The 17616-nt window shown below is 39.5% G+C and overlaps 1 protein-coding gene across 1 annotated transcript in view; it reads left to right on the top strand.

The window, feature by feature from the left end:
* LOC133248674 (uncharacterized protein DKFZp434B061-like) overlaps nucleotides 1-17616 on the top strand; it is a 49438-nt gene that overhangs the window by 3457 nt on the left and 28365 nt on the right. The window lies entirely within an intron of this gene.

Genomic DNA, 17616 nt, shown 5'->3' with positions numbered 1-17616 from the left:
AGTCCTTCCAATGAATATTTGGGACTGATTTCTTTTAGGATGGACTGGTTGGATCTCCTTGCAGTCCATGGGACTCTCAAGAGTCTTCTCCAACACCGCAGTTCAAAAACATCAATTCTTTGGCACTCAGCTTTCTTTATAGCCCAACTCTCACATCCATACATGACTACCGGAAAAACCATAGTGTTGACTAGCCAGACTTTTGTCCGCAAGTAATGTCTCTCCTAACCACCAAGGTAATTTGGTGGTTAGATAGAGACATGTGTTGATTCATTCAAGAATACGTCGTAGACTGCCATATGGAACTTGTGTACCATTACACAAAACTCAATTCTTTCGGGCTTCCCTGGTGGCTCAGACGGTAAAGCGTCTGCCTACAATGTGGAAGACCTAGGTTCGATCCCTGGGTCGGGAAAATCCCCTGGAGAAGGAAATGCTAACCCACTCCAGTACTCTTGCCTGGAAAATCCCCTGGACGGAGGAGCCTGGTAGGCTACAGTCCGTGGGGTCGCAGAGAGTCGAACGCGACTCAGCGACTTCATCGATTCTTTCTCCGTAGGGTCATCAAATCTCTTATTTTATCTCGGATATACCTTTCACGCTGCTTTTTAAGGTCACCAACCCTTTAACCTCATAGTTTATCCTCAGGACAAATCGTCACACTTCTGACTACTCTTCCTGCTCTGGGTGTCCTTCCCCTCGCTTCTATCCGAGGGTCTTTGCACTCCCCCCCCTGAAGCTCTGTCCCTGGGCCTCTAACTTGGCTCACTCAGATCTCAATCACATCCAGTCTTAGCTCTCACATGTTTTTAGGTCATCTGCCTCCTTCCTTACTTTCTATGGGCTTTGCACTCCCCTAGTCACACTGAGGGCTTCCCAGGTGGCTTCCCAAGTGGCGCAGTGGTAAAGAATCCGCCTGCCAATGCGGGAGACCAAGGAACGACAACGGGTTGGATCTCTGAGTGGGGAAGATCCCCCGGAGGAGGGTATAGCAACCACTCCAGTATTCTTGCCTGGACAATCCCATGGACAGAGGAGCCTGGTGAACTATAGTCCAAGGGGTCCTGAAGAGTCTGACACCAGCACTCCTGGACAGCAGCCTTGCAGAGCCATGCCTGGGATGACTTTCCTTCCTGCTTTTCCAGACCCCTCCCTCACTGGGTACCCTTCTGCTGCACTCGCCAGACTAGGCTGTTGCCGGTGCCCCCTCCTCCTCGCTTCTCTGCACCCCATTCTTGTGCAGTGTGTTTGGTCAGCTCAATGTGTTTGTCTGTCTCACACAGTGAGCACTGGGGCAGTGTCTTAAAAGAGTTGGACACGACTGAGCAACTGATCTGATCTGATCTGAACAACAGCTCCTGGCACAGTGCCTGTGCTCAGTAAGGACTTGGTAAATAGTTGCGGGAGGAATGTATGACTGGCAGCCTTGTCTTTGAGTCTTATAATGTATAGTTTTGGGTATGAACTTTGGGAATTCAGATGGGCCCTCCTGTGTTAGGGATATTTGAAGGAACCAGGATATAGAGGAGTTTATAACAATACATTATAAAGAATGTGATAAGGATGACTAAGACAAACACTGAAAACTTTGTTTAAAGAATTGTGTGATACAACCAGATCAAAAAGCACTGTTATGAGCCATCCGACTGAGTATAACTTTGTTGAGTGTATATATACACACATGCACGCATATACACAACCTCATCCAGTTATCTGTAACTCCAGATAGAGACTCCTAGTACAACATTCTTCTTTTATGTAAAAATTTATGTAAAAATCTCTTTACATATTTGTTCTGTGAAAAATGTCCTTTCATAAAAATTAGTCAAAGCTCAAATGATAACATTCTCCAAAGAAAAAGCTATAATTTTTAAATTAAGAATAACAGTATATCAGTTCAGCAAAACTAAACACAGATCTTTTGATGTATTTATTTACTGTCAAATAATAAAATTGTCACTTTTTTACAGTTGGCCTCCTAGGTATCATGGGACCATGTTTAAGAGAAAAACACTCAGTGCTAATGTGCTAGTGGTTTTTACTTTCATGTGCAAGTAGGAAAGAGGATGGTGGTTTGTAACAGGCTGTCTCCCTTGGGAAAAAGACAAGTGTATTTCTGTGCATGCACTATTCTCCTAATAATGTTTGCATGATTATTTATTATTTTCTCTATTTTCAGTATTTTTTATTTATAATAAAGAGATACTGGATTTTAAATAAATAAAAGATGAACTGTAAGATGTAGGAGTAAAGATTGATATACCAATCATCACTGTCAAAATTTTAGGTTTTATTATAGCCATAAAAAAACACAAATGATGCACACGGCAAAACAATCTTCAACTGAAAATCCAGTTGGTGTGTTGCACTTAGACCAGTACTTAACATGTCTAACCTGTCAGGTGGCAACAGAAACCTATATTAGCATCTTTAGAAATGAAAGATAATCAGTGTATTGATTTTGACAGAACTTTATCAGAGAAGACTGCTGTTATCAATTTAATTCTTCTGAACTGAGTACAAAATAAAAATCAAGTCAAGAGGGTTAAGCGTGGCACAAAGACACTTGTTTACATGGGAAACATGGTTCTAAAATAGACTCTGTCACTTAAGACTTTTGCAGTTTTGAACAATCTGTGTAATTTTTCTGGTCCTCAATTTCCATATCTGTTGATACTACAGTGGAAGTTTTTAGTTTAATGGTCTCTGTGGCATTTTTATAGCAGAAGTGTATGAATTCAAAGGATGTACAGTTTAAGACTCTTATAGGCAAAACACACAATGTCTTTATAAGAAATGGAAAAATGCATGTTAATTTACAGAAATTTTTTTAGACTAGTGTTTTATTCTTGTTTTCACACCTGAAGAATTTTAATCAAGATGATACTGATTATTGTCCAGTTGTCTTCTGTGTGGAATTAAATTTATTTCAGCAACAATTATTTGGGTCTCTACTATCTGGAAGGTGCTGTGAGGTGGTTATAGATAAATAAACAGTGTGTCAGAGACAGTTTGGTGGGTACAGATCAGTATAAAAACTAAGGAAAAATAAAGGGAATAAAAACAAAGTGCTGGGTGGGAGCAGGGGTTGTCAAATAAGGAAGAGAATGCAACAAGGACCAAGGAAAATTTCATGAAAGAGCATATCTGAACAAAATGCAGTCAGATGTAATTCCAAATTTCAGACTCTAGTTCCTCTTAGGTTAGTCTCCCATTCCCACTTTTTTACCTCCTCTACTTTTTTACCACTCCCTTCATGTCTCACCCTACAGTCACTCCTACTGAGCCCCTCAATCCTGAACCCAGCAGACCTTATCACAATCGTTATAGTAAATAACTTCCTCAACTTCTTTCCCTATACCTACAAAGTCAATCTATAACTGTCAATATCCAAGGAAACACACACGTGTTTCCTCCATCACAAAGAACCATCTCTTCTTTCAGTTAAGGCTTAGGTTTCTACTGGTGCTGTAGATCATTTTTTCCAGACTTTGGAATTTATAGACCATTACCATTTCTAACAGTCTGGGAACTGACATAGCTTTTTTTTTTTTTTAATCCTGACAAATCACAGTATGCATTTTTAAAGCCCTCCCATCTCCTACCACCATGATTTCCTAAAATAAATGTATTTGCACCACCAAAAGACTAAATTTTTATGAACTACACTGTTCAGTTTTTTGTGTTTTTTTGTTTTGTTTTTGCGTTTCCTTTTGGAACAGTGAAGCTACCAGCCTTGGTACATCTGGGACTCTGCTCTGTTACAGATCCCCTCAGGGCCTGCTCCATGGGTTACTCTGGCTTCAGCATTTTCAACCTCTTCTTTACTGTAGATTAATTTATGCCTTCTCTTGAAATCTAAAAATAGTTTCCATTTTAAGACACTTCCTCATTTCACTTTCTATTCACTTTTTTAAAGGTAATAAACTTCATTTTAACAATTCAAACAATACAGAAGTTTATAAAGACATTCAGAAATATAAAAAGAAAAAGATAGTTATCCCATCCCAGTCTTAGATAAAACTAGTGTTAAAAAGATTGATGTTTCCCTCCATACTTTTTCCAATGGTTATAGAAATCCGTATGTATAGAGGTTTTGATTTTTATTTTAATAATCACACCATATATATTTTTCAGCAACTTCCAGTTTACAATGGATACTATTATCTAGCTCTTTTTTTAGGTAGCTGCACAATATTATATCACTGCAGATGGTGACTGCAGCCATGAAATCACTGCAGCCAAAATCACTGCAGGTGGTGACTGCAGCCATGAAATTAAAAGACACTTACTCCTTGGAAGGAAAGTTATGACCAACCTAGACAGCATATTAAAAAGCAGAGACATTACTTTGTCAACAAAGGTCCGTCTAGTCAAGGCTATGGTTTTTCCAGTAGTCACGTATGGATGTGCGAGTTGGACTGTGAAGAAAGCTGAGTGCCGAAGAATTGATGCTTTTGAACTGTGGTGCTGGAGAAAACTCTTGAGAGTCCCTTGGACTGCAAGGAGATCCAACCAGTCCATCCTAAAGAAGATCGGTCCTAGGTGTTCATTGGAAAGACTGATGCTGAAGCTGAAACTCCAATACTTTGGCCACCTGATGCAAAGAGCTGACTCATTTGAAAAGACCCTGATGCTGGGAGGAATTGGGGGCAGAGAAGGGGATGACAGAGGATGAGATGGTTGGATGGCATCACTGACTCAATGGACATGAGTTTGAGTAAACTCTGGGAGTTGGTGATGGACAGGGAGGCCTGGCGTGCTGCAGTCCATAGGGTTGCAAAGAGTCGGACTGAACTGAACTGAACAATATTATATAGTATTAAGGTACTGTTTTTGAAGCCATTCTTTTACTGGTAGATAATGTAGATTTGTCCAGTTTTGTGTCATTATGAACAATGCTGAAATAAGTATCCTTTGCATGTATCTTTTTAAATTATGCAGCTTTTCTGTAGAATTGAGTCCTTTAAGTGAGATTATTGAGACAAAAGACATATGCATTTCTTATTTTAATAGATAATACTGGTAGAGAGTATGTGCCATTTTGTTTTTGTCAGCCAGCATCCACTTCCTCTTTTTCTGGCATCAAATGAGTCCCCTCTTCTTCTCTCTTGTAACCCTTTGGGGTTACAAATGGTATTGACTTGACTGGCTTCTACATTTGGTGAATGATGATATAATATCTCACTAGTTGTAACTGTTCTCTCGTTCAGAGATGGGCACATGACTCAATTCAGGTCAATAAGAATTAGATGGAGGACATTTCTTCTCTGCTGGATTTGTTGTAGGAATATAAGCTTTCTTTTTGAAGAGAGCCCTTTACTGAAAATGACTTCTACTCAGAGGAAGGAAGAACTAACAGCAGAAAGAAACTAGATTCTAATGATAATACTTAATTAGGTTTGATTCAGTTGTGACTAGATTTTCAAGCATGTGACTACAAATAGCTTTCAGATTTGACTTGGGTTTTTTGTTACTTATGACCAAAGATGTTTTGAGTGACACACTGTCAGGTAACCTCCAGAATAATGGCACTTCACACTCTACTCAATGGTAGAATTTCTCTTTCTCCATCTCTTGCCAAGACTAAAGCATGAATCTTAAGTTTTTGTCACTGTAATATATATTAAATACTATCTCACTGTTACTTTAATTAGTGTCTCCCTAACTACCAGTGGGATTGGACTCCTTTTTGTATATTTTTGGGGTGTTCATAGACTTTGCATGTTTTTATATTGTTTCATCTTTTTCTGATCTTTTTATAGGGTCTCTTTTATGTTAGGTCTTTTAACTCTTGGTGTTCCATATAGGTATATGCTACTTTTTTTTTTTCATAATAATCTTTTGCCTTTGCTCACAGTGACTTTATCATAAGTTTTAGTTTTTATATTGTCCAATCTGACCTTTCACTCTTAAATCCATTGCAGTTAAGTTCATGCCACCACAACTCCATTGAAACTGCTCCTGGAGAAAGTCACCAGTGACCTCATAAGTGCCAAACACAATGAGCTCTTTACAATCCTCAACAAACAGTTATTATCATATATTAACTGTGCTATTGATGTAAAAATAAGATATTGTCCTTGTCCTTAAAGAATTTACAATTTAGTGCAACAGTCAAGCAGATGAACATAATTTCAATATGTAATTGATGCTAGATGTTGAGTTTGTGTTATGGACTGAATTGTGCCTCCCCTGCCCCCCCCCCCCCCCCCCCCCAAAAAAAAAAAAAACAACTCTTGTGTTTAAGTCCTAACCCCCAGTACCTTAGAATGTAGTGTTTGGAGGTAAAGTCTATAAAGAGGTGATTGCATTCAAATAACATCTTTAGGGTAGGCCCTAATCCAATGTGACTGGTGTCCATATAACAAGATATATGTACCCAGGGGAAGACCATGTGAAGGCAGAAGATAACCACCTGCAAGCCAAGGAGAGAGGCCTCAGAACAAGCATCCTGCCAACACTTTCATCTCAGACTCCTAGTCTTCAGAACTGTGAGAAAATAGCAATAGGTTCCTCTGTTTAAGAGAACTTGTTCCACTCAGTCTGTGGTACTTTGTTATGGCAGCTCTAGCAAACCAATAGTTTGTCTCCATATCATCTCTTCCATCACTCCCCCTTGTGTACCATCCATGTGGTTGTGGAAGCAAGGATTAAATTCATTCCAGCAATGAACTCTGGTTATTTAAGCCATTCAAGGCAATCCTGTACAGTAAGTAATTTACAAAACCCGGACTTTGGCCAATTTGTGTCAGTGAAACTTGAAGAGCTGGTGACTCTCAGAAAAATTTTTCCTTTTTCTTCAAAGAAAGCTAGTAAAAGCCTGCTCTCTTTCCATTTGGATGGAGAGAGCTGAGACCGTAAACCCTGGGATTACTACATCTACTGTTCTCATGAGCAAAGCTAGCTTTAGAATCATGATGCTTCTTTGGAAGGCAGAGCAATGAAATAGAGGAAGACTGGATCCTTGACATCACTTAGCCACCAAGTCAAATTAATCCTGATACCTACCCAGTTATGTGAGCCAGTAAATCCCCTTTGTTATTTAAGCAATTTTGATTTTAAAACTTACAGTGCAAAAGATCCTAACAGTTACAGGATTCACAGGGAAAGGAACCAACCATAGATTGAATTCCTGAGGAAATATACTCTGACATGGGAGATTGGGGTACAGAAATTTCATTGGGGGGCGTTTTGGGGGTTACATCTGTGTAAAAAGTGAAGAAAGCAGGTTTGGGCAGAGAAAGAAGTTGAACTGAGATGGCACAGTGGTAAAGAATCTGCCTGTCAATGCAGGAGATGCAAGAGATGCTGTTTTGACCCCTGAGTTGGGAAGATCCCCTGGAGGAGGCCATGGCAACCCACTATGGCAACCCAGTATTCTTGACTGGAGAATCCCATGGACAGAGGAGCCTGGTGAGCTACATTCCATGGGGTCACAAAGAGTCAGACATGACTGAGCCTGCGTGCACTCACACACCTGGAGATAATCCAACAAAGGCCTCAGCCATGCCTACGAGGAGATCTAAAGACTTTATGCCACCTAATGACCGATCATATTAACTAAAACCAGAAAAGTAAGGTGACTTTCTTGAGTCAAGGGTAAGTTCTGGAGAAGGGTTCAGTTGAAAACTATCAGCCTCCAACAGTTCCCGCAGCTGGTGGAATGGCTGCTTCAATCCTGAATGGGGAGATCTCTGCACCAGGATGTTCACAACTGACTACCCATTTACATGTAATAAGTTCTAGGAACAGGTCTTCAAAAATTCCATTGGGTAGCTGTACTCAGGGAGAAGCTTACTAGAAAATAATTGGTAGGGTTAACTACAGCCCTGGAGGCCGCTCTTGGGGCCATAACTGAGGCAGATCATCCACTGCTATTCCTCGTAGATGGCCCTCACTCTCTGTTGGTCTAGGTAGCTTACTTAGTGCAGTGATCCAGACCCTGTTCACTTTCACTAAGGGGCCTGACACCTTCATGACTAGGTCCATTTCTAGTTGTGGCTACTGCTGCACCTATCATGTACCATCTGAATTTGGCAAGTGAAAACCAAGACACAGATGGATTACTTAAATATCAAACATTTTCTTTCTTATCCCTGTTGCCTAACAGCTATCTAATGAAAATCAAGGTCAATTTCCTTGCCTGCTGGTCTCTTGGAATGAGGAGCCTGAAGTGACCAGGCAGCAGTTAGGGTTTAGTAGGACTCTTACAGGATGCTTACCCCTCTGGAGGCCATAACCTCTAACCTCTAGGGAAAGGTTAAAAATTCCCCAGATGGATCACTGGGAACCAGTATACAGAGTTACTACCACTTCTAACCTTTACCTAGCAAACTCATATATTCTTCCTATTGGAGATCCTGTGCCATGTAATGAACATCGATTTAGGATAGACCTTGAATCCTGGAGAGTGGTGCCTCTCCTTACAGGGTATTCTTTGCGAGCTAGCACCTCAGCTGAATCTTCAACAGGTCTTTCCAATGCTCTGTCAGGCAGTTTGTCTAGGTGGTGTAGTAGCTTAAAAAAATCAGTGGAGTCCATGGTCATGTGCCCACTGCTACACCAACACCCAGGTCAGTAGATCACACACTTTAAACCCTCAGTGATCTCAGTGATACTGGATAATTCCCTTCAAGCAGGAGGTCTAAGTTGCAATATGTCTAAATTCTAGTCAAGATAGATTGATACTACTTCCAGAAAGGAATAGGTCCAATGTAGGGGATGGGTCCAAAATGCCACCAAGTATCTGGTAGGTTTCCTACAGGGATGGTACCATATTGAAAGCCAAGCATTTGGTCTCTGTTACTGGCAGGTTGGGTATTTGACAGTGGCCATAAACAGATAAGTCTTGGTAAGTGGGAGCCCTTGCCACTGGGTCCAAGTATAATCTCCATTCCTGCCCCGATTCTTACCACAAAACGTGCCTGTTTCTGTTGGACAGGCAGTAGTGTAGCCAGTGGCAGAGCCTGGCCAATGTCATCTGGACAAGTCATTGTTTCCTGTGGTTGTCCAGTGCCTGTTCTGTGATAGATGCTCTCCATTGGGCAGAAACGTGAAACAAAGATCTCCATATTTCATACTGCTTTCATGAGTATGAAATGTCTCTTTTTCCAGACCTCTTAATTTCCCCTCTCCCTATCTTTCCCCCTTATATGGTTTTTCATCTCATGAGTTAGCGGGAGCTAGGGCTGGAAAATCCCATGGATGGAGGAGCCTGGCGGGCTGCAGTCCGTGGGGTCGTTAAGAGTCGGACACAACTGAGCGACTTCATTTTCACTTTTCACTTTCATGCATTGGAGAAGGAAATGGCAACCCACTCCAGTGTTCTTGCCTGGAGGATCCCAGGGATGGGGGAGCCTAGTGGGCTGCCGTCTATGGGGTCGCACAGAGTCAGACACGACTGAAGTGACTTAGCAGCAGCAGGGCTGTATCCCATCAAATACCTTTAAGTAGTCCAAGTCTGGGCCTCACTTGATCTTAAATAGCAAAGTACTTCGCATGATTCTACCAACAGAAGCAAGGAGAAGCCTGGAAGTGGTAGGGGCCCGGACGTGGTAGGGACTTCAGGACAAGTTGGTGTTCATACGTTTATGGAAGAAGAACAGATAACACAGCTCACTTTTATAGAAAGTACCAGGAATGTGGATGTCCTCACAGCACAAGACCACACCACCTTCCTGCCTGGGTGTTACTAGTTAACCACAATGATTGCCTGGAGACCAGAAGGTGGCCACAGCTATTCAAGTTCCAGGACCTGCCCCTCGACTTCTTTGGCAACTCTCTGGGAAAAGTCAAGAAACTATTCTAAATACAAAAGGTATATAAGCTCTCCTGCAAATGATATGCTCTGATTCCAGAACCCTCGGTAACTGTGTTGTTATCTCCCATTGGGGCTTACCATAAATTTAAATTTTTGCACAGACAAGAAGTTTCAAATATACAAATTCATGAGGGAAAAATCCTTACAAATCTCATTATTAGGGACAATTCTTGTCAAATCATTAACATCCCAGTGAGCCTCTTTTTAGATCTTATATGTATTCACATAAATAAAATGACCTATGTAATTTTACAATCTGCTTTTTGAGTCAATTTGTCAATGAATCTGATCTACATAAATTATTTAACAAGTTTTCTGTAGTGTTAACTGGGTGGTACTGCCCTCTAGAGTATGTTTTGTGTCTTGAATATTTACACATTGAAATACATATTATTTTATTGCAAATTACTTTCTCTTCTTTCTCTTTTATATTAGGTATATTTTGTTGTAGGTATCTGTGACTTTCATTTCAGGACTATAAAGGGAGTGTTATAAAATATTTGTTGTAAGAAGGGGACTGAGTTGGCTGCGGTTAAAAAGCTTTGTTTGTAGATGGACATAGAGTATTTCCTATTTTCAATATTATGAAAGTGCTGATGAACATCTTTATGCAATCATCTTTTGGAGTGAGTTCACTATGTTAAAGGGTATGCATTTTAAAATCTTCACACACTGCACCAATTTATTCACATACCAACAAGACATGGGAGTGCCAGTTCCCTCACATACTCACCAACAGCAATGTAATCTTAATGCTTGGAAGTAGCTCTTAATTGGAAGTAGATAAAATTGTCTTAAAACTTGTGTTTCATGTCCTGGGGTAAATCTGGAGGTCTCCCCACCCTGCTCCATATTCTGAAAGTTCCAAGAATGTATTCTCATTGGTGTACAAGGGTTCCAACTTCTGCACACTCAACACTTGTAATTTTTTGTTATTTTTTTAAAGGAAAAAACTCCTTATTTCATTTTTATTTGTACAGTTTAGAGATATAAATGTGAGGCAAAATTTAAATCCATATTTGGAAATAATATACATTGGATTTAGTAGGGCTGAGGCGGGGGGTCTGAGGGGGTTTTTTCTTTTTTTTTTTTTGGTTTTGTGGATTTTTAAAATTTATTTGTTAATTGAAGGATAATTGCTTTACAGAATTTTGTTGTTTTCTATCAAACATCAACAAGAATCAGCCATAAGTATACCCATGTCCCCTCTTTTCTGAACCTTTTCCCCATCTCCCTCTGCATCAGTCTAGAAGATTATTACAGAGCCCCTGTTTGAGTTCCCAGAGTCATATGGCAAATTTCCATTGGCTGTTTATTTTACATATGGTATTGTAAGTTTCCATGTTACTCTCTCCATACATCTCACCCTCTCCCTCCTCCTTTCCCCAGGGTCCCTAAGTCTGTTCTCTACTCAGCAATCCTACTGCTAGGCATGTATCCTGAGGAAACCAAAATTGAAAAAGACAATGTTCATTGCAGCACTATTTGCAATATCTAGAACATGGAAACAACCTAGATGTCCATCAACAGATGAATGGATAAAGAAGCTGTGGTACATAGATGCAATAGAATATTCAGTTCAGTTCAGTTGTTCAGTCATGTCCGACTCTTTGCGACCCCATGAATGCAGCATGCCCAGCCTCCCTGTCCATCACCAACTCCCAGAGTTCACTCAGACTCACATCCATGGAGTCAGTGATGCCATCCAGCCATCTCATCCTCTGTCATCCCCTTTTCCTCCTGCCCCCAATCCCTCCCAGCATCAGAGTCTTTTCCAATGAGTCAACTCTTTGCATGAGGTGGCCACAGTATTGGAGTTTCAGCTTTAGCATCATTCCTTCCAAAGAAATCCCAGGGCTGATCTCCTTCAAAAAGGACTGGTTGGATCTCCTTGCAGTCAAAGGGACTCTCAAGAGTCTTCTCCAACACCACAGTTCAAAAGCATCAATTCTTCGGCACTCAGCTTTCTTCACAGTCCAACTTTCACATCCATACATGACCAATGGAAAAACCATAGCCTTGACTAGACGGACCTTTGTTGGCAAAGTAATGTCTCTGCTTTTCAATATGCTATCTAGGTTGGTCATAACTTTTCCTTCAAGGGGTAAGCGTCTTTTAATTTCATGGCTGCAGTCACCATCTGCAATGATTTTGGGGCCCCAAAAAATGAAGTCTGACACTGTTTCCACTGTTTGCCCATCTATTTCCCATGAACTGATACTCAGCCATAAAAAAGAATGCATTTGAGTCAGTTCTAATGAGGTGGACGAACCTAGAGCCTATGTTAAGGTTAGGGTTAGGGTTAGGGTTTTGGTTAGGGTGAAGTTAGTGAAGTAAGTCAGAAAGAGAAACATAAGTATAGTATATTAATGCATACATATGGAATCTAGAAAGATGGTGCTGATGAATTTAATTTCAGGGCAGCAATAGAGAAACAGACATAGAGAACAGACTTTCTGTGTTTTTAATTAGAGCCATTCTACTGTGAATTTGTATCTCATTGTGATTTTATTTGCCTTTCTATGATAGCTAATGATGCTGAACATCTTTTCATATGTTTATTGATCATCTATGTATTTACTTTGGGGAAGTGTCTACTCAGATCATTTACCCACTTTTAATTGGGCTATTTTTCTTTTAATTATTGAGTTGTAATAATTCTTTATATATTCTAGATACAAGTCCCATGTCAGATACATACTTTGCAAATATGTTCTTCCATTCTATGAATATACCTTCACTTTCTTGATGGTATCCTTTGAAACATAAATGTGTTTAATTTTGATGGTATCTAAATTTATCTGTTTCTATCTCTCTCTCTCTTTTTTTTTTTTTTTTGGCTGCTCCAGAAGCCTTGTGGGATCTTGGTTCCTCCACCAGGGATTTAACCAAGTGAAAATGTCAAGTCAAACACCAATACAGTATATTAACACATATATATGGAATTTAGACAGATGGTAATGACGACCCTATATGCAATACAGCAAAAGAGACACAGATGTAAAGAACAGACTTTTGGACTCTGTGGGAGAAGGCAAGGGTGGGATGATTTGAGAGAATAGCATTGAAACATGTATATTACCGTATGTGAAATGAATGACCAGTCCAAGTTTGATGCATGTAGCGGGGCACACAAAGCTGGTGCACTGGGACAACCCAGAGAGATGGGATGGGGAGGGAGGTGGGAGTGGGGTTCGGGACAGGGGGACACATGTACACTCATGGCTGACTCATGTCAATTTATGGCAAAAAACCACCACAATATTGTAAAGTAATTAGCCTCCAATTAAAATCCTATTTTTTTTGTCATTTATGCTTTGATGTCATATTTAAGAAACCATTACCTAATCGAAGATCACAAAGATTTATGCGTATGTTCTACTCTAAGAATTTAACAACTTTAGCTCATACATTTAGGTCTTTGATCCATTAATTTTTGTATGTGTATATGCATACATTTTGTGCTTATGCAACTTCAGGCTTTTACATGTGGATATCTGGTTGTTTTAACATCATTTAGTGAAAAGATTTCCGTCCCTCATGAAATCATCATGCAGCTTTGTCAAAAATCAATTGGCTATAAATGTGAGGCTTCCCAGGTGGCTCAGTAGGTAAAGAATCCACCTGCCAATACAGGAGACACAAGTTTGTTCCCTGGGTAGGAAAGATCCCCTGGAGAAGAAAATGGCAACCCATTCCAGTGGAGCCTGGAGAATCCCATAGACAGAGGAGCCTAGCATGGGGTCTCAAAGAGTGGGACACAACTAATTACAGCATGGGACATAAATGTGAAGGTCTATTTTTAGACTCTCAATTCTATTCCATTGACCTATATGTCTACTCTAATGTCAGTGGATCTTATGTCTTGATTATGACAGTAAGTTTTGAAATTGGAAAGTATGGGTTCTTCAACTTTGTTCTTTTTTTTCAAGATTGTTTCAGCTAATCTGAGTCTCTTGAATTTTCTTATGAATTTTGGGATTATCTTATCAATTTCTGCAAAAAAAAAAAAAAAAGGCAGCTGGAATCTTGTTAGAGATCAGGTTGAAACTGTAGATCAATTTAGGTACTATTGCCATCTTAATAATAGTAAGTCTTCCAGTCTGACACCTGGGATGCCTTTCTGCTTATTCAGGTCTTCTTTCATTTTTTTAAGGTAATATTTTGTAGTGTCCAGTGTATAGTTGTATGAGGTTTTGGTTAAATTTATTTTTATTTTATTCTTTTTGATGCTATTGCAAGTGGAATTGTTTCTTACTTTTGTTCCAATTTGTTCTTGCAAGTGTTTATAAGTACAATTGAATTTTGTTTATTGATCTTATATCCTGCAATCTTACTTAACACATTTATTAGTGCTCATGGTTTTTTGGTGGATTCCTTAGGATTTTTTACATACAAGAGCGCATATATATATATATGCTCTGTAATCCTTTTCATACATAGCTGCATTCAATTTGTTAGTTCACTTCTGTCTTTTGCATTTGATTCTTCACCAATGTCCAGCTGTTAGCCCAAATATGGAGCATGGCTACTTCTCCTTGATTTTCCTCCAAACACCCCTGTGGTGACCTTTTCTCATTTACCTGTTACTTGAAATCTGAACTTGTGAGTCTTGATAAGGAGAAAAATCCATTTCTTACTGTAAGAATTAAAGCAGTTCACTTCTGTAACTTACCTTGGTTCTCAGGCAGGGGTGTACAATCAATCGGACACGTGCTAGTTTGTACATAACTTGGGATCTAGCACCATTAAAAATAAGGCAAGACTCAGTCTCTCTCTCTCTCCACAGTTGTGTTTTCCTATCAGAACCAGGCTTAAGGCATCATTTCAGTGTTTTTTCCAAGTCTAAATCTCTAGCTCTCCTAGTGCTTCCTTGAGCTGCCTACTATCCTTTTAGTAAATCCCTTTTTGCTTAACTCAATCAGAGTCCACTTTTATTAATGGCAACTAGTAGTTTCGTCAGATAAAAGCAAGACATTAATGTTACTCAACTTAAACTGCTAATTCAGGAGATGATGTCAGAGATTCATCAAAGAACCATACAGCAAATAATTTAAAATTAAATATTTGACTTCCCTGGTGGTTCAAAGGGTAAAAAATCTGCCTGTAGCGTGGGAGACCTGGGTTCAGTCCCTGGGTCGGGAAGCTCCCCTGGAGAAGGAATGGCAACCCACTCCAGTATTCTTGCCTGGAAAATTTCGTGGACAGTGGAGCTTGGTGGGCTACAGTCCATGGGGTCACAAAGAGCTGAACACGACTGAGTGATTAATACTTTCACTTTAAGAAAAGAACTTTGGCCATTTCTCCCCATACAAGCTTCAGTCTTCTAAAAGGAGCTTTACCCCATTCTCTATTTTTTCTTATCTCTACCTGATCCCAAATCCCTGTTCATTTCTTAAGTAGAATGACATAGCTAATTCTCTTTCCTCTGCCAATCCCGAATAAGTTACCAAGATCTTTTCACAAATAAGGCAGCTCTTTCCCTAAAGCAAACTAGTCACATATTTTTTAAATTTCACCATACTAGATATTCCATGTTGCTTTGTCATAACCAACTGACAAGAAACAAGGATATCACACTTATAAAAGCTTACATTTGTTGAGTCACTTCATTTTTTTTTTAATTGAAGACTAACATTTCTTCCTTTTGGCAATTACCTGTGATTTTGCTCACAGGGTTTTTTTTTCTCTTTATTTTATAAATTCTTTCAAGTCCTTTATGTATAGGGAATATTAGTATATGATCATATATACTGCTGGAGAAGGCAATGGCACCCCACTCCAGTACTTTTGCCTGGAAAATCCCATGGGTGGAGGATCCTGGTAGGCTGCAGTCCATGGCGTCGCTAAGAGTCGGACACGACTGAGTTACTTCCCTTTCACTTTTCACTTTCATGCATTGGAGAAGGAAATGGCAACCCACTCCAGTGTTCTTGTCTGGAGAATTCCAGGGACGGGGGAGCCTGGTGGCTGCCGTCTGTGGGATCACACAGAGTCGGACATGACTGAAGTGGCTTAGCAGCATATATACTGCAAATAATTTCCCCAAGTGGTTGTCTGCCATTTGTGTGGTTTCTTTTTTTTCTGTGGCTACACTGCATGTGGAATCTGAGTTCCATAACCAGGGATCTAACCCATTCCCCAAGCAGTGGAAGCTCAGAGTCCTAACCATTGGACTACGAGTTCAGTTCAATTCATTTGCTCAGTTGTGTCCGACTCTTTGGGACCCTATGAATTGCAGCACGCCAGGTCTCTCTGTCTATCACCAACTCCTGAAGTCTACCCAAACCCATGTCCATCAAGTCAGTGATGCCATCCAACCATCAAATCCTCTGTTGTCCCCTTCTCCTCCTGCCTTCAATCTTTCCAGCATCAGGGTCTTTCCCAGTGAGTCAGCTCTTTGCATCAGGTGGGCAAAGTATTGGAGTTTCAGCTTCAGCATCAGTCCTTCCAATGAACATCCAGGACTGATCTCCTTTAGGATGGACTGGTTGGATCTCCTTGCAGTCCAAGGGACTCTCAAGAGTCTTCTCTAACACCACCAGAGAATTCCCCACTTGGCATTGTTTATAATGAAGTTTTTTTTGTTTTATCAAGCAGAAATTTTGGCTTTGGTCTTTAGAAAATAAAACCTTTCAAACTTTTCCTTCATAAAGTCCAGATTTGTGCCATGCTTAGAAAAGCTTCTCCCACTGACTATGGCCCCAAGGTCATATAAATATTTACCTGTCTTTTTTTCTTCTCCATCTATAATTCATTAAAATTTAAGAAACTGATGTCCAGATTGATAAAAATGACTTTCCCATGTTTATACAACTAATTAAAGGTAGAAATAGACTATGAAAGAGATGGCAGTCCTATTCATAGCAGTTATAAATAGTGATACTTTGTTTAACTTAAAAATTTTATTTAATATTAAGTGAGATTTTTTTTCCTTTAAAAATTCTGGTTATTTTCTTGTTGCTCTCCTAGGAAATAGGAAGAAAATACTTTCTCAAAAACACAATCCAAAGGACACAATGGGATTTATTAGACAAATATATACTCACCCTTGAGAATTCCTTTATTAAAATACATGGGAAATTTTGCATCAGTTTAATAAACCAGTCACTTAAGTCCCATTACTCAAGAGCTACCCTATAATAGTTAGAGCGTACAGAAGACAGGGTATTCACTACCATATTCTTTTTGAAATGATATTTGGCATGTAAAAATTTATACACTCATATTCAGCTAAGAGCACACTTTTGCCAGCTACATAAATTATTATTAATTTTCAACTATCAGAATATGAAAGAAATTCTTATATCTTATTATTTTTAACAAGTGTACTTGCACACCTCTCAAACAAGCAGAAGATTAACATTCACTGGATATACATTCATTTCTTATGAATTCACAAATGACTTTAATTAATTTCTTCTTTCTATTATAGGTTCATTTTTAAATAAAAGAACATATGTCTGTGAGATAAAATTATTCTCAGAAAGATCTATTTTAGTATACAGACAAGCAATAATTGATTATTTTCCAAATTGACTCTTTTCTTAGGTGAATTCAGTTTTAAACTAATTTAGTCTTGATGTTTTATATAACAACAAAAGACTTTTAAGTACAGTCTTTATTTGATTAGCCTTCCCCAGTGGCTCAGTGGGTTAAGAGCCCGCCTACAATACAGAAGACAAAAGAAATGTGGGTTAGATTCCTGGGTTGGGAAGATCCCCTGGAGAAAGGAAAGGCTACCCGCTCCAGTATTCCTGCCTGGAGAATCCTACAGACAGAGGAGCATGGCA

This window comes from Bos javanicus, chromosome 5 (genome assembly GCF_032452875.1).
Source record: "Bos javanicus breed banteng chromosome 5, ARS-OSU_banteng_1.0, whole genome shotgun sequence".
Lineage (NCBI taxonomy): Eukaryota > Metazoa > Chordata > Mammalia > Artiodactyla > Bovidae > Bos > Bos javanicus.
The sequence above is the reverse complement of the archived record's forward strand: the minus strand, read 5'-3'. Positions and strand labels throughout refer to the sequence as shown.